Below are 23,989 nucleotides of genomic sequence, written 5' to 3' on the forward strand. Positions count from 1 at the left end.
TAGGTGAGGAGTATCTGGGGCAGAGGGAGGCCATCATATTATCATGAGTATGGGGTTTTTACAAAAAGGCACATTTATAAATGTACATCGACAATCAGGGCCATTGTGTTCATTGAACAAGAACAGGGTCCAGGAAATTAGAAGACAAAGAACTCTCGGGAATGAAAACAGGTCAGTAGGCACTTCCAAACTCTTATAAGGATTAGAAAATAAGTTGGAGAAAATGTGTGGAAATTAAAATGTAGAGGTAGATGGAAATGGAAAAAAAGTGAGAAAATTAAGGAAAATATAATTGTTCTAAAATCTGAGCAGGCATCCATACAGTAAAGACAGCATGTAGGTGACAAGAAAATTTGAAACCAGCCACCAAACTGAACGTTTCCGTACAGTAAAAACAAATCATGGTGAATGAAAAATAAATAATAAACACCATTTGCTGTGGTGGTTTTAAGATGTATTCGTATTTTGGGAGATTTCTACCAAAAGACAGAAGGTAGTAGTTTTCCTTGAATGAGTCAGTCCAAGCAGCGGTGACAGTGGGTGACTCCTGAACTGAATCCACAAAAGGCAGTCTGTCTGTCTGAGGTCTTATACCTGTTCCTTTTCACCTTAGGATGCTTTCCCTTTGACTAGCCACTGTACAGAGAAGTTGTTGTTGGAGGGTCAACAGTGACACTGTTACTCACCATCCTAAAGACCATGGCTCACACCTTTACAAAGATGTCAGGCAACAAGAGAAGAGCATGACACATTTGTTTAATGAAAGTGTTTTGTGCCACAGAGCCCTCAAAATGATGACCCAAAGACCTAGGGTAAACTGTCTATTTTTATGCTTAGATTTAGTGAGGAACAAACATCTGTGTTGAACAAAAAGGCTAGGCCCAAAGAGGAGCCAGGAAGGCCGGCCCCACCAGGCTCTGCTCGGCTTCATTGGGGTATGTAGCAGGCCCCCTTACTGAGTGAGAGGCTTACAGTCTACTATCAAATAAGGTAAGCCAAAGAATTTCTTTATGGCCAGCTCTGACATAGAGGGGCAGAGAAAGTCATAGCAGTGCTTTTAGGTTTTATGGCTTGCTTGAGGGGACCGTGTTGGAGTGTATATGACTTGTCTTACAGAGGAGGAATTACTGCTTTGTAGCTTGGCTTGTGAGAGAATGAGGGGTAGAGACAGGGGTAAAGGATGAGGTCAGAGAAACATTAGTTCTGAGGCCTTCCAATGTCCTTTAAAGCAGGCAGCCTCATGGGATGAGCGGGTGTAGGTATTCAGGTTGTAGGTCACAGCAGAGAGCAGTGTCCTGAGTGATGACAGTTCAGCCTCCAGCCCTCCATTCAGATGCCTCAGCTAAAGCCAAGAGGAGCAGAGACAATCCATCACCAGTTAGCCTTGCTCAGTCACCCATTCATTTCTGCATAGATTGCCAGGAGAATAAGTCAAACCAGACAGGGAGTGGGGACGGGAGTTGGCTTTCACCTGTTCAGGAAATAGTCCCCATAGAAAGATCTGGAATGCCTGCTACATTGCAATTTGCCATTTATACTGAATTTTGTTTCACTGAACAGACTTATTTGAAGAACTTTTAAAGTGGTGACCAACTTATCATTTTTCTAAGAATTGGTTCAATTTCCGAGTTTTCCTAGGCTTCATTATGTTTTTTAAAAAACTCTGTTTTTTGGTTTTTTTTGTTTTTGTTTTTGTTCTGTTATTTATTTGTTTGGTTGGGTTGTTTTTTTTTTTTTTTTTTTTTTTTTTTTTTTTTGATGCTTTGTATCTCATCACAGAAAATACCCTCCCTCTTTGCTTTGTTTCACTTCAGGACTGTTGCTCTTTTCTTGGGGTTTGTGAAAATATTTGCTTTGCTTGTGACTTAGGCAAAATGACACAGTAAGTATAGTCCTCTCTCTGTACAGCCTTCTCAATAGCTTTTAAACATCTTCAGCCACGAGCTGCGACCTCTCATTTGGTCCTCTGATCAGGCCCACCTAATTCTAAGGTGCTGCTGTTCCTGAGAAAACCTGGCTGTTCCACAGTGACCTGTCCCAATCAGCTGGGGAACTTAGGGAAGTAGCCTTGTGATTCTCTGGCAGGAAGGCCAGACTGTCAATACCCTCATTTTCCCCTTTCTCAGATCTGATCTGTGTTCCCCTCCCTAAAAACATTGCATGGGTCCTATGGAAGAATAGTCAATGCTCTTAACTGCTGCGCCATCTCTCCAGCCCCTTGACACAAATTATTTATGTCTTTACCTGACAAAATTCTACAAGCTGACAGGAGGTCTTTACCATTAAATACTGATTGCAACATATCGGCTTGTAGAATTTTGTCAGGTTCCGTTCCCAGCACCCACACAGTGACTCGTAACGATCCAAAACTCCAGCTTCAGGGAATTGATACGCCCTCTTCTGGCCTTTGTGGGCACAGGCACAAACATGGTGCATATACATACATGCAAGTAAAACATCCATACACATACAATAAAATAACATAAATTTAAATTAAAAATAAAAACACCCACAAATGACGTATGCACACCAGAAAATACAGTCATAAGCTTATGGTAGATGGTTTATACTTTATGAACCAGTTTTATTCCCAGAAATCATATCCTGAGATATTTTTATTCTTAAGTTGCAGGCACTGCTGCTAGTTACTATTATTATTACTATGATTTGGACTACATTTTAAAAATTATTGTTTCCTTATTAACTAATGAGCTGAAGAAAACCTTTGGCACGTATTCATTTTGGATTTGAATGAGGTCACGTGTTTTAGCCTTTTGAGAATTACACCCTCCAAGGAACATCCAGGGACTGAGTCAGTGATATCAATGTTCTAACCATCAGAAGGTCAAGATCCTCAAGCTTGTTGAGTACACCAAAGATTTTATGAACTGAATCTTCTCCTCCTACAGGAAGTCCGGGGTGAGGGTGGTGTTAAAGAGAGACATAAAAAAGACGTGCACAGACAGAGGTGATTTCAACTTAAAAGGTCCCGTCTTAACATGCCTGCGTATGTGAGACAAGGGATAGGGTTCCTGTCATGCTCGCACTTCAAGTGAATTCTACTGAATTTTTCTCTTTTCCCGTATTTGTAGCTTCTGTTTCTCACTGAGAGAGATCCAATAAGAATCTTGTTTAATGCTTCCTGTCCACCAGGCTTATGTCTTTTGAAGTTTGGTCTTCAGTCTCTTGCCATAGTGTCGTCTTGCTTTTAGTTGTTTTAGTTCAAGGGGTAAAATTTGATCCCAGCTACTCCATCTTCTCTAGAAGCAGAGACCTACCAGTGCCCATCTAATGAATTGCTTGGTGGCTTGTTATAAATACCTTTGCAAGTGTGTATTATATAATAAAATAAGGTGTTTTATAAATATATATAAAATCATATAAATAAAATATGATCTCTCGAGCATACCTTCTTAGAGCTTCCAAGTTCCCCATGTTAACACTCTCAAATTCCATATTTACTTCTTAGAATAGTTGATGAATTATTTTGCCTTTAACTAGGCTGAAAGCTTGACAAGATATGAATGACATCAATTATGCTTTTATTTTACTCATTATTTCTTCAAGTATATAGTATATAAATTTGGTTTGATAGTTAGTAAATGAACTTGTGGTGTCAGAAAAACTCACTGCTATTCACACAGAACTTCAGGAAACTATTACTTCCTGATTACTCTGTGTATTTTCATAGCATCCATCCTATCTACTGGTCAGAGAAAATACTGGCAAAGGGACACTCTTGTCTTAGATTGACAAGACTTGGCATTATGACCAATGACAAAAGAGGAATGACTTACTCATGAGATCCTGGAAGCTGAGCTCTAGAAATCCGTGACAACCAAGGACCTTCCAAAGTAGGATATCTATACCCCACATAGAATGTACTGGGAAGCAGCATACTGCTAGAGAGATATAGGAACCTATTGAAGCATCCCATAATCCCACAGTCAGAAAAAGGGGAATAGTTATGGCCAGACCAGTGTATGGTATTAGATTATCTACTGTTGAGTATCTACATTAGATAACAGATTATCTGTTGAGTACTCTAATGACCACCAGAAAAACCTATAAACAAGTAAAAGCCTATTGGTTTCTGTCATACTTAACCTGGGGGAGAAAAGTATGGTCCTAGACTTGATTAACATAAGGGCATGGAATTATTTGGTTTCAGCTATTGGGATTGGGATGTATGTCTGGGAGAGCTGAGCTCTCTGAAGTTCACCCCCCTCCTCCCCCAAAACATCAAGCTAAGCAGAATTGCCTTCAAAAGAAGCCTATGAACAAGAAAGGTTGAAATGACTAGGTGAACTGCAGTGTGAAAAACATCTCCTGGATGTGATTTTAGTCTCAACATCTTGAAAATTAATGAAGAATACAAGCAGATAGGCAAGGATCAGCCAAACTCAAGAAACCAAGCCTCTCCAGCAGCTCCCCTTTTTGCCCAAACTTTTCAACTCCGGACCTAACAAAGAAAACTAAACATGCCTACTTACCTAATAAGTTTGATGTGTTCCTTCTAGTTACTTCTCTGCCAGTTTCTCTATGGCAACAACTTCTCAACAGAGCACACCCAAAGCCTACCCTTCTCTCCTTTAATAAACCAGAAGGCTTTACTTTCATTTTTGCCAAACACAAATGATGGTGGTTGACATCCCTGTGTGAGCAAACCCTGAATACATAGCCACTGTTCTCTTCTGGGTTTTCATCATAGATTTCTATAAAGTACTTGTAAATGTTTTAGAGCCAGGACTGGGTGGTTTCAAGGCAGGTCTTGCAAAGCAGAACTGAATGAACTGGGTAGCTATGCTGGTTAGTTCTCTTTTCCCATTTGATATAGGTAATAATCCTCTGGGAAGAGGGAACCTTCTATAGAGAAGATGCCTCCATCTGACAGGCCTGAAGACAAGTCTGTGGGGGCATTTTTTGATTCATGTTTACGTGGGAGGTCCCAGCCCAACAATGGCTGGTGACACCCCTGGGAAGGTGGTCCTAGGGGATAAGAAAGCAAACTGAACAAGTTGTGGAGAACAAGCCAGTAAGAGCAATCCTCCCTGGACGTTGCTTCAGTTTCTGTCTCCAGGTTCCTGGCAGGACTTCTCTTCACAGTAGACGGTAAGGTGTAAGCTGAAATAAACCATTTCCTCCCCCAGTTGCTTTTGGTCAGTGTTTTATGACACCAGTAGAAGGTGAACTAGAAGGACAGCTGTGATATTACTCTCAAATTAGAAATCACCACAAGATGAGAACCTTAAAGCTTCCTTGAAAGCCAGCAGTCTTATTTCCAAGAGTCTGTATTTTACAGAGCAGAGAGCTGGGTTCTTGGTTTCCCTCATATTTAACACAGTAGAGAAAAGCACTATTGATCCCAGAATAGGTTAATACAAGGACATGTTATTATGTGAGTTTCAGCTCTTGAGATTAGGATGGATTTACGACATTTGGTGGTATAGAGCTCTCTAAAGTCTATACCCCCAGAAATATCAAGTTAAATACAGAATCATCTTCATAAGAGCTAAAGAAACCATGTGAGGGAAGACAGTACCCAGGTGTAACAAGTCTTGGGATTGTTGAAAAGAAAAAGTTCGTTTTGAGTCCATTTTGATTTTTCCCTTTCTTCAGCCACCCCAGATATCATAGCTAATCACTTGAAGGGTGCTGTAATTATCACAGCTTTTGTCTTTTAAAATAATTTCATGAATGAATACAATCTGGATTTTTAAAAATTCTGTACACGTATTTAAAGTATTCAGAGTCACTCTTCTTTACTCTCTCTTGTTCTCTTTCATCTCTGGTTGAACTCCTTCTTCTACCCAACTAGTTCCCCTCCTATTTCACACCTTTTGTTTTGTGGTCCAGAGTTTAACTGGAGTTTCTGACATAAGCAGAAATGAGAGGTTATCTACTAGAGTTCAAGCAACTTGTGACTCTACCTCTTCCGGCAATATTAACTATCAATAGCACTTCAAGTAGGAGTAGGGTGTTCTGAGCCTCTCCACCATCCAAGATGGAATGTTGATAGGCCTGATCTTGTGTACGTCTTTTCTATGTAAACACAACTTCTATGAGATCATGATCATAACAGTCACATTATATCCAGAAGGTGCCATTGCATGGTACTCCATTCCATCCTCCGGCTTTCACATTCTTTCCAGCCTCCTCCATCATGCTCCCAGGATCTTGAAAGGGGTGATATAGATATCCCATTTAGGACTGAGAAGTCAACGGTCATTTATCCTTAGCACTTCAGTCGGTCACGAGTCTCTGAATTAGCTGCCAGCCCCTGGCCAAGGCTGACAGCAGCTTTACTCTACCATCATAAAGATAAATATTTATAGGCATTTTGACAACATGACAATTTAACAAAACAACAGTAGTGGATCACCCCATAGAGCCTATGCCTCCATAGCTGTGGTCTTTTGATTGAGTTTACATACCAGGTGTGAGTTCCTTCCTGTGGAGCAGGTTTCAACTCTGATCAGAAAGAAATTGGGTGCCCCCATAACAGTTATGCTACTATTGAATCAGTGAGCATACCACATCTGGCAGTCAGTATTGCAGTATGCAGGGTACACAATCAGGTAAGACTATTTGGTGAATTTCCCCATTGCACCCTGCACAGAACCTTCTGGCATCATACATGCTTAACTTCTGCGATTTTAAAAATATTTTTTAAATGATTTTATTTGTGATTATGTGTTTGTGTCTGTGTGAGTGAATGCTACATATATTCAGGTGCCCATAAAGTCCAGAAAGAGTTATTGGGTCACCTGTGGTGAGTTAGAAGCTAACTGAGAAGCCTTTGACAAGTGGTGGTAACTGAATTTGAGTCTCCTAGAAAAGAGGCAAGCATTCTTAACCTCTGAGCCCTCTTTCCAGCACAACCCCAAACCCATATGGAGGTCAGAAGATAACCTGTGGGAGTCCATTCTCTCTCTCTCTTTACACGTCTGTGGCTTCTGAGCATCTAACTCAGGTCTTCAGACTTGGCAGGAAGTGCCTTTACTAATTGAGTCATCTCACTAGCCTTGGGCTAACTTAGAGTGCTAAGCTTGCCCTTCCTATAATTGATGTTGAAAATTATTTGCCATTTCTTGCTCCAACTGTTTGTTGGTGGTGGATATGAGAAGCTGTATACTGAGAAGGGGGCTGAGATGAAGAACATGATTTGCTTTACAATGTCACTATGGAAACAGAAAAGAGGCGTGAAGCCTTAGATATAAGTCTCAAAAACAATCTTACATGAGCTTTGAACCCACCTAACCAGCTCCATCCTGGCGATCCTATCTTGGTATTCTATAAGCAGCAGCGTGCCCTGGTCAGTTTCAACAGCTAAGATCAATTGCTAGTCCAAGGCACTCTGTCTACAGATGCACTTCCTGCTGTTTTGTGCATCTATCGCAGACTACCTGAGACTAAGTAGAAGGAACAGAGATTTATTTCTTGTTTTAGGTGCTGGGAAGTCCAAGAGGAAGGGTTTGGCATCTGGTGTGGGTCTTTATGCTGTGTCCTCCCATGCAAATGTAGCAAAGGCAGAAAAGCTGGTACAAGGACTATGAGATGAGGAAGATACCCCCCCTTTATTATGGACCCACTCTAAGAGGGTAGCACACACTTTCTGAAGGTAGAGCTACTTTCTGAAGAATCCCGATTCTTAAGAATTAGTTCTGTTACACTAGGCAGAGTGTTTTTATTACACACTTTGTGTGAAGGTGCACATTCAAGCTACCATACCTCCTTTACCATCAGACCAAGGATATTTGTTCTGGTGGAATTATAGGTGTCACTGAGAGGATAAAGGAAGGAGTGAGTGGGATGATAGGACTCTAACGTCGTGAAATGTTGGCTATTTGACCTTCATTCCTTGTTTTCTTGTTTGTTTTGAGACAGGGTTTCTCTGTGTATCCTTGGCTGTCCTGGAACTCACTCTGTAGACCAGGCTGTCCTCAAACTGACAGAGATCCACTTGCCTCTGCCTCCCGAGTGCAGGGATTAAAAGCATGCCCCACCACCGCCCAGCTCCTTTCTTGGTTTTGAGTAAAGGGGTGGGGGGGCAATCATAAGGAAATAATTCAATTGGTACTTGACTATCTCAGGTACAAAGAAAACTTGGGGGAAAAAAGGTAGTAAAACTTTTAGACTTTTCTGTAGTCACCCTTTGCAATATCCTATTTATCTTACACATTTCTGCCTACGTCCTTCCACTTTTCTCCCTGTCCTCCCAAACATTTTTATTGCTGATGCTTACTAGGGGACATGTATATTTCTGTGAAGAATTACATGGGAAGCACATGTAGGAAGGCATCTGTGTGCTCTAGTTTGCTTTCTGTTGCTGTGATAAAATATGGACTAAAAACAATGAATGTGGGGAGGAGTGGGTTTATTTCGGCTTCCAGTAGTCCATCATGAAGGGAAGTCAGGGCCGGAACTTAAGTCAGAAACCTAGTGGGCGCTGAAACAGAGGCTCTAGAGAAATGCTGCTTACCGGCTTGCTTTCTTAGCTGGCTCAGTTTGCTTCTCATACAATTCAGGACCATCTGCCCAGGGGTGGCACTACCCACAGTGGACTGGGTCCTCCCTTATCAATCATTAATCAAGGAATACCCTCTAGATTTCCTTCCTGCCGGTCTAATGGAGGTATTTTCTCAATAGGGTTTCCTGTTCCCAGATGGCTGTACCTTGTGTAAGGTTGACGTAAAATTAACCAGCACACTGTTCTTAAGTAAAAAAAAAAAAAAAATGCTCTGTGAGAGAAACACCTTAGAAAGGGAGGCCTTAGAACAACCGAGCAGGTCTCTGCTTGCAGTGGATCACTGTTTCCCTGTAGGAAACTGGTAGAGAAAATTGAGTTCCTATAATAAATTCCACCGCAACAGCTTAGCTGTAAATGATTTTTTAAAAGTTACTTGACTGTGCAAACTGGCTAGAGCAGAAATACTTTAATGATGTTTCAAGAGCTTAATGTCAACCATCAGTGTCCAATAAAGGAAAATTACTTTTACTGATACATCTGGAAATAAGATGGGTTTTTGAGTCCAAATCTCTCAAGCTTTGCATAAAATCTGGAGTTTTATTCGTACCCTGTGCCTGTTATATAAACTTCTCGAATTTGATGGAGATAAAGAAGATGCATTAGACACCACTCGTTACATCGAAAAATGAGTAAAATGTTAATACATGTTACATTTATTGTTTGCCTATTGAGGGAAAAAGAAAACAAATCATTTATTTAAGGGAAACAACTTTCCTTCAAGAAAGGGCAATATTTTAATAAGTAGAAAGGGACAGGGAGTGTGTTTTCAGATGGAAGCAGCGTCAGTGTGATGAAAGATGTGGTGTGCCAAAGTAGCTGCTTTGAAGGGGATGCACTGATCTGAATGCAAAATTCTGTTCTGTTTCTGTAAAATCCTAACTCTGTCTTCATTTGTATCTGTTTATACATCTAACCAATATTTATTGCATAGCTACTTTGTGAGCCAGCACCAGAGGAAGCGCGGGCAATATTTCAGTGAATAAGATAAGCATACACCAAGTGGAATTTTCAAACAATTAACTCATGCATTCATAGATTAGGTAAAATGAAGTTTAGCTCTGTGCCAGTGGCATGGAACCCATAGTAATGGTGAAAACAATCACCTCATGTAACTTTAGCTTATCAGACTCGAGAGTGCCTCCATCAGCACGAGACACCTTGAGTCCTTTATCTTGCCGCTGTGCCGTTTTTTGGTTTTTCTATTTTTTAGATTTTATTTTTACTTGTGTGTGTGTGTGTGTGTGTGTGTGTGTGTGTGTGTGTGTGTGTGTGTCGCGCGCGCGCGCGCACACGGTTGTGTTTAGAGGTCCGGATTCCCTGGATTTGGAGATATAACCCTGGATTTGGAGTTACGATTGGTAGTGAGCCATCTGACATGGGTGCTCGGATCTGAACTCAGGTCTTCTATGAGAACAGCAAACACTTGTAAGCACTGAGCCATCTCTCAAGCCCCATCCTCTGCGACTCTTATCCACTGTGTACGTATGTTCTGCCCTTGGAGTCTGTTTTCTTTTAGTAGGCACAGTAAATTTGAGACACAAAATATTGCTTATGGCAATGATCAACTCTTTTTCTTCTGGAATAGTGCTCCATTCTGTGAACACAATATAGTTTATTCTCAAGTTGAGGAAATTGTGGCTGTTTTAAGATTTTTGGTGATAAAATTACTGCAAAATTTGTTCACAATTTTCTCTCTGAAAAAGCATAAGCTTCTCATTCACTTGGATAGACATCTAGAAATGGGACTGATGAGTTACATGGTTGGGTGTCTATTGGATTTTATAAAACTGCCTAATTACTTTTTAGTGTGGCCATAGCATTTTTTTTTCATTTTTGGGTGAGCTTCACATATTTTCCTTTCACTGAAAAAATAGATATTTTTAATACAATATATTTTGATTACACATTCCCCTCTCCCCTACTCTTCTCAGGTCCTCCCAACCTCCCCTCCCATCCAGATCCACACCCTTTCTGTATTAGAAAACAAACAAGCATCTAAGAAATAATAATAAAAGAAAATAAATAAAAAATCCAAACAAATTGGAGTATCACAAGACAGCCAAACAAGAAAAAGAACCAAAGAAAAAGCACATGAAATGCAGATAGATACAGAGACCCACAAACTAGAAGCCATAATTTATATGCAAAGAACCTGTAAGGTAGAATGCTGCTGTAAGTTTTTCCAGTCGCACCTGGCCCTGAGGTCCCACAGCTGCCTATAAAATAACCACTCAGAGGCTTAATATTAATTGCAAATTATATGGCCTATGGCTTAGAATTCTTGCTAGCTAGCTCTTATAACTTAACTCAACCCATTACTATTAATCTTTGTATTGCCACGTGTTCCACGGCTTTGCCTGTGTCCCATTACATCTGCTCCTTGGAAGGCAGTTAGGCATCTCCTCTTATTCTCCTTTCTCCTTTCTCTCTCTCTCTCTCTCTCTCTTGAATTTTCCTGCCTGGCTCCATCCTGCCCTGCCATAGGCCAATGCAACTTTATTTATTAGCCAATGGGAGAAACACATATTCACAGCATATGACATCCCACAGCAGTAGAAAATAAAATAAAATAAAATAAAATACCTTGACTCAACATTATGCCACTGAATTTGTTTTGTGTTAGTCGTCTACTCCTGGGCATGGGGACTGCCTTTAAGAGTGGTTTGTTTCCACAGTGAGACTCCTTTGGAGAAAACACATTTTCCATTTGCAACTGGCCATCAATTGGAAATAGTTTCTGGGTTAGGGATGGGGGCATTTGCCCATTTCTTTCATCTCCAGGACCCCATCTGGTCAGACCCATGCAGGTTCTGTGCATGCTGACACAGTCTCTGTGTGTCTTAGTCAGTGCTGTGAAGAGACACTGTGCCATGGTTTCTCTGCGTAACAGCCCTGGCTATGCTGAAACCTTCTTTGTAGACCAGACTGGCCTCAATCTCACAGTGATCAGCCTGCCTCTGCCTCTGGAGTAATTAAACATTTATTTGTGACTGACTTACAGGTTGAGAGGTTTAGTCCTCTGTGGTGGTAGCTGGAAGCATGGTGGTGCACAGGCAGATATGGTGCTGGAGAGGGAGCCAAGGGTTCTACACCTGGGTCAGCAGGCAGCAGGAAGCGTGAGCCACTGGGCCTGGTTTGAGCTTCTGAAACCTTAAAGCCCACCCCCCAGTGACACACTTCCTCCAACAAGGCCACATCTCCTAATAATGACACTCCCTATGAACCTATGGGGGCCATTTTCATTAAAACCACCACACTGTGAGTTCATATGTGTGCTAGCCCTGTTATGTCTAGAGGATGCTGTGGGATATTTGTACACTGTGTGAAGATGTATTGCTGTGATTAGTGTAATAAAAAGCTGTATGGCCAATAACTAGGCAGGAGAATATAGGTGAGACTTCCAGGCAGAGAGAGAACTCTGGGAAGAAGAAAGGCAGAATCGTCAGCCAGATGTGGAGGAAGCAGGATGAGCAGTATGGAGATGAGGTAACAACACATGTAACAGAATGTAGATTTAAAAATGTGGGTTAATTTTAAGTTATAAGAACTAGTTAGGAGCAAGCCTAACCAAAGGCTGAGTTTTTATAATAAATAGTAAGTCTCCATGTCATTAATTTCAGGCTGGCTGTCCTGACATGAAAGCTTGTTACAAGAAGGTCTTGATTCCTTGGTGTCTTCTGTCCTCTCTGGCTCTTGCACTCTTTCTGCCTCCTCTTAGGCAGAGTTCCCTGAGCCCTGAGGGGAGGGATTTGATTCCCTCACTCTGTTCCAAAATCTCTCACTCTCTGCATATTATCTGGCTGTGGATCTCTGTATTTATAGCCATCTGCTTTAGGAGGACACTTCTCTGACAATGGCTGAGCCAGGCACTTATCTATGAGTATAGCAGAAAGTTTTTAGGAGTCACTTTATTGCTACATTTCTTCAGCAGAAGTGTAGTATTTGGTTTAAACCTAGATCCTTGGACTGTCTACTCTCTAGCTCTTGGCCACCCAAGCAGAGCTGGGTATGGGTTCTGTCTCATGGAGTGGCCCTTAACTCAAATGAGAGATTGATTGGTTACACCCACAAGCTTTGTGCCACTTATTGCACCAGTAAATCTTACAGTCAGGTCACTCTTGCATATGGAAGGGTTTGTAGCCGGGTTGATGATTTCCTTTCTCCTTTGGTAGCATGCAGAGTACCTTCCAGTAGCATGAACACTGATCTGTAGTGGTGACAGCTCTAGGTAGACTTCTTCATGTTCAGTGAGTTGTGTAGGTGTTGTCTTCAACAATGGGGCCTGACTGCCAGTTAGTGGAGAGACAATAGTGGCCAGAGCATTTTCCAATCATACAGGGAACTTGTATGACGTCATCCATCAGCACTTGGCATTTGTTGGGTTTTTCCATCTTTTTTACAGTTACGCTAACAGGTGTGTAGAGTATCTCATGTGGTTTTAATTAGCACTTCACTGATGATATTGAGCATCCTTTGATGTGCCACTTAGCATCTGTGTATCTTTTGCTCATTTACTTATTCCCTTGTTTGATTTCTTATTGTTGAGTTTTTAGAGCTCTTTGCATATTGGCTACCAATCCAATGTCAGAGATGATTTGAGAGGATTTTTCTCAACCTGTATTTGCAATTTCATTCTCTTAATGGGGTGTTGTTTGTTAGGAAAAATGGCTTGATTTGAACAAATTCCAATTTATTTTTTCTTTTGGATTGTACTTTTCATTTGCTTTTCAATTTTCAAATTATAAGCCCTAGACTTTTATGTTGAAAGTAAAATTTGTTTTAAGAAAACATAAGGAGAAAAAGAAAAGAACAAATTCCTTTGACTATTTACAAATAATACATTAGCTCTACCTCTTAAATATGAATCAAGTAGAATGATATCAGAGAGTTTATGCAGGAAGGATTGAGTATAGAAACACAAAGCAAGGCTCTGATGATAATATTCATAACACAGAACTGAGATCAATTAGATTTTGAACAATGTGGTAACGCAGCTCGCTGAGACCTGTGATAGACACACGCTCAGAGCAAAGCCTGCCTCTTTCTGTAGATGTAGTGATTTCATCACACTTATCTCAGTTTGAGATTATTTGTTTGTGTGCCTCCTTGATTTAAAGTCTGTCTCTCATGGTGCACTCCAGGAGAATAAATACGATATATGCCTCCTTCATTGTGCTGGACACATAGCAGGGTCTGGATTAATAATCATTGAATAAATAAGGTGCTTGGGCTGGAAGCATGGTGAGGAGGGGGTGCTAATTCTTGTAGCTTGGATGAAGAAGGGTGGCATCGAAAATGAATCTCGCAGCAGGAGTAGGAACTTGCCGTCAGGGAGGAAGGAGGGTATTCCCTGCAGCTGTGACACATACATAGACATACATGATAGGTGACTGCCCATTCCTGGGGGGCGGGAGGCGGGGGGCGGGGGGCGGGGCCAGCACGAGAGGCTGGATCACACACGGAAAGCATGGCAATTAGAGAAAGAAAGAGATGGCAGTGTGGTGGCCCCCCGGAGAGAACAGGTTAAAGGATGTTGTAAAGTTCTGATCAGACACGATGAGGGTGTCAGTGGCAGTTGAGGGATCAGGAAGGGACTAATCCTACAGCTATTCTACAAATGGGAGTATGGGCCTGGATGGTGAGACACAAAGGGTGGGGTAGAAGGACTTAGCCTTTTTAGCTTCTCTCATGCCTGAGGAGTAATGGGTGTTGGTAGTTGACATATTAACTTTTTTCTAAAGTTACGTTTTCCTAAAATATGTTTACTAGAAAATACAATAAAATATGAAGGATGAGACAAAGGTAATCCATTATCCTAATATGTAAAGATAATCTGGCATTTTATATGCATGTCATTTATTTGTTCTAAAATATATTTAAAAACCAGCCTGTGGATTCCATTTCTCTGCTCTCTAGCATTAAAAACTGCTATACTATAACTGAACAATGGTGGTAACTTCTTTTCTTCCTCCTCTTCTTGTTTTATTTTTGAGACAGTGTTTCTTATGTAGTCTAGCTGGCTTAGAATGCACCATGTTTATCAAGTTGGCTTTGAACTCATAATGACCACCTGTCTCTGCTTTGTGAGTGGTGGGTTAGGGCATGAGCCACCGTGTCCAGTCTGAACATTATTTAGAATCCAAACATTAAAATTTTACCTAATGTATACTATATACTGAATTAATTGATTGATTTTTGTGGTGATAGGCATTAAATTAGTGCTTCTTGTATGCTAGGGAAGGGTTCTATTAGTTAAACCCCAGCCCTGATTTTTTTTTTTCCAATCAGATGAACTAGGCTTATAGTAACTGCCAAAATAAGTAGTTTTTGCCTGGGAGGTGTCAACACCCCAACACACTCTCATTAATAACGTATTCTATTCTGCAGGTGTAACCTGTCCATACACTAAGGGCAAAGGGCAGATTCACTTTGATTAGTTTGTAATATGCAAATTCCAAATGCTAAGCTGTAGGAAGTCAAAGACAGCAGCATCTCCTGTTTGCCAAAAGGTTATATAGGACACTCATTTTCGTGGACTTGAATTTTGAGCCTGTGTAAGTTTGAGCAAGCTTGTGCACGAAGATAAATTGAGAAAAAATGCTGAGGTCCTGAAGTTGTTAATCAAAATATCTTTTGGTTCTTACAAATGGCGCTGTTGAGGGTGAGACCAGAAGATTTAAAGGAAAAGTATGATTTTATGTTGAAAGACAATTTACTACGGGGAAGGACAGAGGCAGGGGTATTCAGAGGAGGCCTAAAACAGTTTCAGAAATAGAGCTCCAAAGGACTTAAGAAGATCTAAGATGGACTAAAGCTGTCAGTGGGGCAGACTGCCTTCTTAAGGGCAGCTCTACAGGCCAGGTACAAACAGGCTAGGCAGAGGCAGGAGTCTGGTCCCCAGCTTCCAGCCTAAGGGTCCTTCCTTTTGGTCATTTCAGCTCCTCATCTTCTCCTGGAACCGTCTGGGTGAGTAGGAGTGGTGGCGATGGGTCCCAGGTTGAGAAATCCAGGAGTATTAAACAGGATTGTTAAGGAAGAGAGAGTCTCAAAGACAGGAAGAGAGAGAATTGGGCATTGATGTGTGTGTGTGTGTGTGTGTGTGTGTGTGTGTGTGTGTGTGTGTGTGTGTGTGTGTGTGGTGGGTGTTACTTAGAGAATGGTTTGACATGGTAGAATTTTGCTCGGGGGGGTTTCCTCAACCCCTACAATTCTACCTCCCATGTCCAATGCAAGTCCTGCCTGACTGCTTCCCATGCTCCAGCCCACAGCCTGTGTTCTCCATTGCAAAAGTCAAGTGGCTTTGGTTTGGAGCTCCAGCTCTTAGGCCCAGAGACGTTTCGCCCCAGGGGACAGTTGGGAGTGAGATTTGGCCTGGGCGTTGTTGCTCAGCAGTGCTTGCGAGGACGACGCGTGGCTGCTGGCCACAGTGAGCTGCGCGGCTAACGGTAGGCAGGGGGTCGCGCACAGGAAGAGACCAGCAACCTGAGCAAACAGATAGCCGTGGACACTCCGTGGGAACCCGCTTCCCGGACAGGTCCCGAGTCCCCCCCTTTTCCGCCACCTGTGAGCGGCGGTCTTCAGCCCGAGTTTGCAGACTTGGCTGCGGGGCCGGGTCCCCCGCTCGCTGGGCGGTGCGCGCCAGGCCAATGAACGAGTCCCGCGGAGGGCTCGGCTCCTCCTGCACGCGCTGATTGGCCTCGCGACCCTCGAGGCCGGGCGCGAGTGGGAGTGGCGCGCGCCCCCCTGCCGCCCCGCGCGTCCCTCCCGCCGCGCTCGTGCCCTCCTTCTCCTGCTGCGCTCCCGGCTCCGGCCGCGCGCGGGCGGCGCTCCGCATTGCACACGCGAGGGGCGCCGCAGTGTTCGTGGGATGGGGCAGCGGGCTGCCACTGGCGGCAGGGACGCGTGCAGCCCGGGTGAGTGGATGGGGGGGACCGTCCGGGGCGGGGGAGCACAAAAGGAGGCTTTGGGTGTAGCTACCCGGGCCGGGACTGTCCTGCGGGGTCGGAGTCGGGGCCACTGAGCTCCGTGGCGGGAGGATTGCTGAGCGCAGCGGGCAGGTCGGGAGTGCGCCCCGCGCGCGCCACGGAGGGACGCAAACGTCAGGAGCTACCAAGTTCAAGGCTAGGGAAGCTTCCCGGGCTGCCGGCGGCCCAGGGAGCGTGCACGGGGAACTCCCGCTGGAGTGAATTCCCGGGCGGTGGAGTAGCCGCGCCCCACGTGTTGCTGCCCGGCTTTGCCCACCCGAGGCGACTGTGGGAGGCGCGGCGTGTTAGGGCACCGCCCTGCTGCTGGGCCCTGAGACCACCCACTCCGGCGACCCCGGGTGGGAACTGCCTGCAGAGGGAGTGGGGACTTCACTTAGACTTGATTTTTGTCCACTTCTCAGGTTACAGTAGTTGGGTCGATTCCTATTTGACTGAGCATTTCATTTCAACAGAACGCGCTCTATTTGTTGGTCTAGGACACTTTCATCCTTCCACAGACTCCTCTTTCTGTCACCTGCCTGGTCCCCTGTTTCAAAAGCTTGATGCTTGGGCATAGTTTTATTCGGGATGGTCACAGGTATCTTTAGGATGACAATCAACGTGTTTCATGGGACCAACAAAGACTTGTTTAAACTTGAGGGCTCTGGGGGAAAGTATAGGAAGGTGCAGCTATTTGTGTTAGCGATTTGTTCATTGACTCCCCCCTCCACACCCCCATAGCACAGGACCAAAAGAATAGTATGCTTGTCCCTTTGGTAGAATACCCAAAGTGTGACTTCCAAAATACAGTTTTCTTTGTGGGAGAAGAGGGACTTCAGAGTTAAGTTCATTTCTCATTAAGTTGACTCATGATTTGATGTACGCTTCTCTGGACAGCCATCATAGACTAGAGCAACTTACCTAAAGCCATTACGTTTTCTTCTGAGTGACAGGAACTCTAAGTAGCTGCTTAAAAATCTAAATCTGTTCCTGATTTCTATAGACAACATGGTTATATGTGCTCACGTATACCCAGTTTGCAAAAGGTATTTGTGCAGTCGCCCATGAAGCTGGTTAATGTACATTAATGTTGAACCCATTTAAATGTAAAACATCTATCCCGTTTCAGTCTAGTTTGTATCTCATCCAGAGGCAGCTGACTGAAGGAGGGCTTCAAAGAGGCTTCCTCGTTTAAACAGCAGTTTACAGCACTCTGGTCCTGAGAACACAAGGTAGCTTTCCAAGCATGTAGGCACACAAAGCTCACTATGAATTGTATATTGATTGGTTCCTTGGGTTAAAAATACCAGAAATGTTTCCTGACCCGCCCAAAAAGGTAGACATGGTTCATGGGGCTACAATTTGAAGCTGTTGATAAGATTTGTAAGGTGAATGTGTATAGTGTAAAATGCATGAATGGGACTGATTTCAAGGTGTGTGTGACAGATAAAAATGGTAGCGTATATTGTATCATACGGTATAGTATATGTGATACATTGAAATATCTGTGAGGAAGTAATACTATATCACTCCCATTCTCCAGGTGGAACAATTGAGGTTTTTCTCAGATTGATTTTTCCAAAGCGAATGGTAGAGCTCAAATTAAGGTAGTTTCTGAATTCTTCCTTTACAACATCTGTATATCTTGTCCTCCATCCCTTTTTTGAATTCCTGCCGTCATGACTTATATTCTGCTGTTTGCTGATCATTGATTTTTGTACCTCTTTTGATTATTTAGCCCATGACTTCGGGACATTATGTACCACTGCTGAAAGGCTTTGCTTTCTGCTTTCTGTCACTTAACTTCCACTGGGTGTGACTGAGGAAGACTTAAGGGAAAGCTAGCAATGGCTTTAAGGAACGATCACCAGTTAGTTGATAAAGATACGAGCAACCAAACCCTTAAGAATGACGTCGGTAGCGTCTCAGGAAAATCGGGTGGCCAGCTAGTGCCAGGGGTGGCTGAGAAGCGTTCGCGTTGTCTTCTTTGTAAGCACAAACTCCTCACAGGTTCTGTAGACAATTTACAGTGAAATCACGAGTGATTGTTTCGGTTCTGTTATTCTTATGACTCAGATCCACCCAGAATTGCTATAGGAAAAAAACTGCCTGGAAACGAAAAGTCCCAGAGAGATACAGCAGAAGATACCGATGGAAGAGAACACATGTTGACTTGCATCGATTGTTGACAGATTTCTGCCTGTCTGGTTATTTATTAAACCCAGCATTTGTAGATCTTTTCTTGGAAAACCATAGCTCAGAATATTTACTTGGGATATGCCACAATGTTCATTGAGATTTATGGGGTTAATTTTGTTTGCATTAATGTAGGTGCATATTGAGTTTACAAGTACTAAGCCTTAGTAAATTGTGTGGGGTTTGGGTTCAGGTCTTGGCATCATGGTCTGTGAGACTTCAGAAGGTGGGCAGACATCTCTGTATTTCAACTTCCTCGAGATGCTGACAAACGAACCTGTTTCATGCCGTTTTTCGATTTGCTCATGAAGTATTTACTGATGCTCTGGTTGTAGCAGCTCTGTTCTGGGTGCCGCTGAAGGGTAAGTCTAGCACCCGAATCGCATGGAATGCCTACAAAGTCTCCAGCATGGGTTGTGGTGCCTAGGAATGCCCCATGGCTGGTAGCTCTTGTTACCATCCCTTCATTCAGAAGCTGTTCACTCAGCGACTACCATTCAACACAGATTGGATTATATAATGTAGCGTGGCTTTAGGTCAGCATGGGAGAGGGCATGCCGAAGACAGAGGTCGAATACATAATCATTCTGTAAAAGGGAACTCAGTGCTCACACAGTGGGGAGGTGAAGGAAATACTTGAAGATCAAATGAAACAGAAGAAACCCGAGGATATGTAATTTACCTTATAGGTACCCAAATGTAGTAAGAAAAATAAAGGTCTTAGACTCAGTGCTTTAAAACACGGGCCACGCAGGGGAAACGTAAAGAAGAGCGTGCCTAAGTACAGGTAATGACAGGGACTATTTGAAGGGCTGGCTTATTAAGTTATTATTATAATCACCATGAAGGGTGATATAGTCGATGTACAATAGATATGAGATAATAGGACATGAATTTGAAAAGGGTCATCGGGATAGATGTCTGGAACAGTTTTGAAACACAGATGCTGTGCAATGAGGGACTGATTGACTTTTACATACCAAACATATATTTAGAGGCCGAGAGAGATAGAGTGTAGATGAATTCTTTGCTTCTGGTTCTGCTGAGTAAGATTCCTGCACTCAAGCTCCCTCAAGCAGTTCACACACTGGAGGTAATAGATCAAGAAGTGCCATGTGCTCAGAATGCTCCAGACCTGATCAACAGGCTAGATACAGATAAATCACCCAGGCCAGACGGCTGGCCCCCTAGTGTGTGAGAGAGACTTGGTTAGTAAGATAACTCTTTAAAGCACTGGTAGGGTATTAGCTGGTGTCCTGCAGGACCTCTGTTAGGAAAAGGGCTTCAGGAAATGCCCTTGGGCCATCACATCAGACCATGTCCCAGTGTGTGACAGGGACGTCAGTATTAAGAGCAAACAGGTGATAACAAATAATGAGTTGCTTTGGAAAAGGGGGATTAGGAGTAGGGATGGGGGGGTGGTGGTGAAATGGGCTTGTCATTGAAAGGTTATAGAAAATGTATTTTTTAAAGCTTTCAGAGAACCCTATTAATTGATGTGTCCCGGTTTCTTCCCTGTGTACAACCTTTTTGTTAGGAATGGGAAATGGGCCAAGAAACAAGCAGTAGGATCAATAGGCACTTCTGAGTGGACAAGTAGGCTCTTCCAGGAAGTAGTTTGGACACGGTCATGGTCATGTTTAACACTGTTGCAGATGTGTACAGATGATAGCCATGCTTATGGTAAGGGCACACTGCTCACGTGACTCTATGGGACCAACTTAAAGGACGACTTAGTGGGAAGAAAGCATAAGGTTAAGTCAGAATGGAAGATTGAAGATAAGTGTACTTGGAAAAGCAGTTCCTGGTGTGCTTACGGGGCGTGGTTTTAAAGTCTGTCCCTGGCAGCTGACAGCATAACTGGGTGGCATCTCTCTGCTCTCCTTTTTAATAAAAATATTCAAGTCATTGTGAAGAAAAGAGAAGCTTATAAAACTGCATTGGTGTGGTACTATTTTTAAATGTAACGAGTGAGGAGTGAGTTTATCTATTTTTTTTTGTATGTTCACCTATCAATGTAGAGAAAACCTTTCAAAATATCAGCAATGACTATCTCTGGATAGTGCAGGTTTTCCTTGCTTTTTAAAACTTTAGTAGTAGTAGTAGTAGTAGTAGTAGTAGTAGTAGTAGTAGTAGTATGTGTGTGTGTGTGTGTGTGTGTGTGTGTGTGTGTGTGTGTGTGTGTGTGTGTGAGATAACATTTGAGTGTACAGGTGTATGTGTGTGCCCCTTGCATGTGTGCAGAGGACAGAGCTCCTCTATTACCCTTTGCTTTATTGCTTTGAGATGAGGTCTCTCTAAGCTAGGCAGGGTCTGCCTACCCACAAATGCTGGCTTTACAGGCATGCATTGCCTTGACTGACCTTTTACATGAGTGACAGGGAACCAAACTCAGGTCCACATGCTTGCAGGGCAGATGTTCTTATCCACTGAGCCATGCCCTCGTCCTTGATCAAAAATTTCTCCAGTACCTGTGATACCTTGATCTCATAAAGAACCTTTTTTAAAAAAAGGTGCACTGTTGTAACAGTTGATTTTAATGATATCCTACTATAAAGACTCGTTTGAGTGGGGATCATTTTTCCTGCCTTCTGAACATCCGTGGCTGTGAGTTTGACTGCCCACCTGCTCTTTCTCTCTAAAGAGTGGCATGTTGAAATGACTGTTTTGTGGCTTTTGTTCAGCAGTAATGTGTCTATAGATAGTACAGCTGGCCAAAATCTAACGGGACTCTGCTTATTGTGACTCTTAAGATACGAAGAACCAAGAATGTAATGAATGAACCAAGAGTGAAAACAGGGGCCAATCTACTTCTTACCTCCTAGAGGAATTAATACTCACCTTGGTACATAGAGATATCTCTAAATACTACTAAGTGTTCTGAATTGAATGAAGGGACTGAAAGCCTCAGGGATTCACAGCAGTGTGAATAGGAGTTCAGAGAGCTGTCTGTCCTCTGGCATAACATGGTTCACTGGTCTTGATTTAGTCTTGGGTCTGGTTATCTTCCTGACTTTTCTTGTATCATGAAAGTGGCTGGTGTTGGTCATTGTAGACTCTACCGTAATTTTGATTTCTGATCTATCTCCTGCCATTTGTAACCCTCTCTTCTTTTAAGTTTCCATGACTGGTACTTTCTTTGGTCTGGATTTGTTTGTCCTTTAGTCCTTGGTTTGGGTTCACCTCATTTCCACACTGGTTCCCAGTATATATCTGTCCTGTTACCCTTGACTCTTTTGGTAAGCTCAAGTTTTGGGAAGGGAGCATTCAAGCTATTAGCTATTAATTATTGATTTTTGATGGTCTGAATATTGGTACCCTTCCCAATCTATGTGTCAGAATCTAAAAATGTGGTAGTGTCAGAAAGTGGGGCCTTTAGTGCCCAGCCCCCATGTGCTGGTGCCCTCACAGGAGAAATTGAAGAGAGTGTCTTGCCTGTCTGCCATGTGAAGATAAAGCAACAAGGTGTGATCTGAGAGGCAGAACAGGAGCCCTCTAGAGGCAGCACATCTGCTTGCTTCTTCATCTTGGATTTCCCAGCCTCGAAATCTCTAAGCAATATATTCCACTTGTTTGTAAAGTAACTGTCTGAGGCATTTTGTTATGGCAACGTGGATGGATTAAGACAGATATTAATACTTGATCCCTACAAGGGATTCAGGAGTCCTTTTGTTCTCTCACATTAACTTAATAAGGGATTGTGGTCAAAATAATATTCCAGATATTGTCAGAAAGACTCTTAGCAGGAGAAATGAAGATTTTCATCTTGCTCTGATATAAAATCCGCTATGTATGTTATGGCATGCCACTCTTCCTGTCATTTCAGAAAACTGGGTGACAAGGAGTCAGATAAGAGCATACAAAGGGCGAATTGGTGCCCAGGATTGTGAGTGAGGGTTTGGGCTAAGTAGTTATTAACTGATGCTAGAATGTTAAGAATGTTGGCTAAGAGAGATAATGGCTTAAGGGGCAGGCCCCTACTACCTGTTAGAGGTCCAACTCGTGAGACGTCAAGACCGCTGTAGGCCATCCCAGACACTGTGTAAACCAGAAGGCTCTAGGATAGGCATTCCCTTTTGAGAGTCCTTCACACAGTGAAGCTGGAAGGTGAGATTATGGCAGCCATGTTGGATTGGCTTAGGGAAAGATCATCTGACTTAGAAGCCTCATCCTCCTAGATACCAAGATCTCTATAACAACTCCACAGATAAGTCTCCCAGCCTCCTACCCACAACGAGCATGCCCAGTTTAGAGACTCATGGCTTTCAGAGAATGCCTAAGTGTGATGCCCCATCAGGTACCTTTGACATTTTTACCCTTTCTGGATTGCTATATTAGAAGATCTAGACAGATTCTTAAAGTCTGATTCTAATGTGGTATACATAGTTGCAAGTAGAATGAATTTAGGTTGTTTCCCATAAAAAATAAAAAATAAAACAAGCATGCCCATTGTTGTTTGCAAACCAGGGATTTAGATAGAAAGTATGAGCTTAAATATGATGTAATTCCATGGCTCCTGCCATGCATTCCCATCTGCTTATCCTTGTTCTCCTTGGATAAGAGGACACAGAAACATTTAGGTTAAAAAGCTTCTTAGTGTATTTATGAATAGTTACCACAAAATGGGTTGTTAGTCAAAATGAATACTGGGTATAAAGTCTTCATCTTTTACAGGGCTTTTGTAAGCCTTAGACATAAGAATTCTTAAGTCCAGGATTGTACACTTACCTGTGCTTGATTTGGGATTTCTTTTTCCCCAGGCTGGAGGTAAACCCAGAGCCTCTGTGTTATTCTCCCATTTCTGCTCTTCTTTAAAATAATTACTCTGCCAGGTGGTGGCGGTGCATATATCTTTTAATTTTTTTTTGTTTTTGAGATTATAACTTAACTACATAATTTCCCTTTCTCTTTCCTTCTTCCAAACCCTCCCATCTAACCTTCCTGTTCTCCTTCAAATGCGTGGCCTCTTTTTTTCATTAATGATTGTTACATATATACATACATGTATATATTCCTAATTTATCCTGCTCAGCCTATATAAATGTTACTTGTACATCTCCAGGACTGATCTTTGGTATTGGAATACCAATTGATGTGCTCTTCCCTCTAGAAGACCAAATCTCCCACTCTGGCTTTCCTCAGTTGCCTATACTTCCTTGTGTAGGGTTGAGACGTCATGGGCTTTTCCCCATCTGTGTTAGCATATCTAATGGTGGTGTCCTTATTCAGCTCATGTTTAGGCAGTCATGTCGGTGAGACTTCATGGGTGGAGCTTTTGACATTGCTCGGAGACACAGTC

General features: G+C 42.7%; 1 protein-coding gene across 2 annotated transcripts in view; it reads left to right on the forward strand.

Moving 5' to 3' along the window:
• Positions 1–16,293: 16,293 nt before the first annotated feature.
• Lypd6 (LY6/PLAUR domain containing 6) overlaps positions 16,294–23,989 on the forward strand; it is a 129,965-nt gene continuing 122,269 nt past the window's right edge. Inside the window, exon 1 of one of the 2 annotated variants that reach the window (XM_052724764.1) lies at positions 16,294–16,443. The gene's annotated coding sequence lies outside the window, so the exon portion shown is untranslated. The remainder of the gene's footprint in view (positions 16,444–23,989) is intronic. The other variant, XM_052724761.1, reaches the window with a different exon arrangement.

This window comes from Peromyscus californicus, unplaced genomic scaffold (assembly GCF_007827085.1).
Source record: "Peromyscus californicus insignis strain IS unplaced genomic scaffold, ASM782708v3 Scaffold_7__1_contigs__length_154581171, whole genome shotgun sequence".
In the NCBI taxonomy this organism is placed as follows: domain Eukaryota; kingdom Metazoa; phylum Chordata; class Mammalia; order Rodentia; family Cricetidae; genus Peromyscus; species Peromyscus californicus.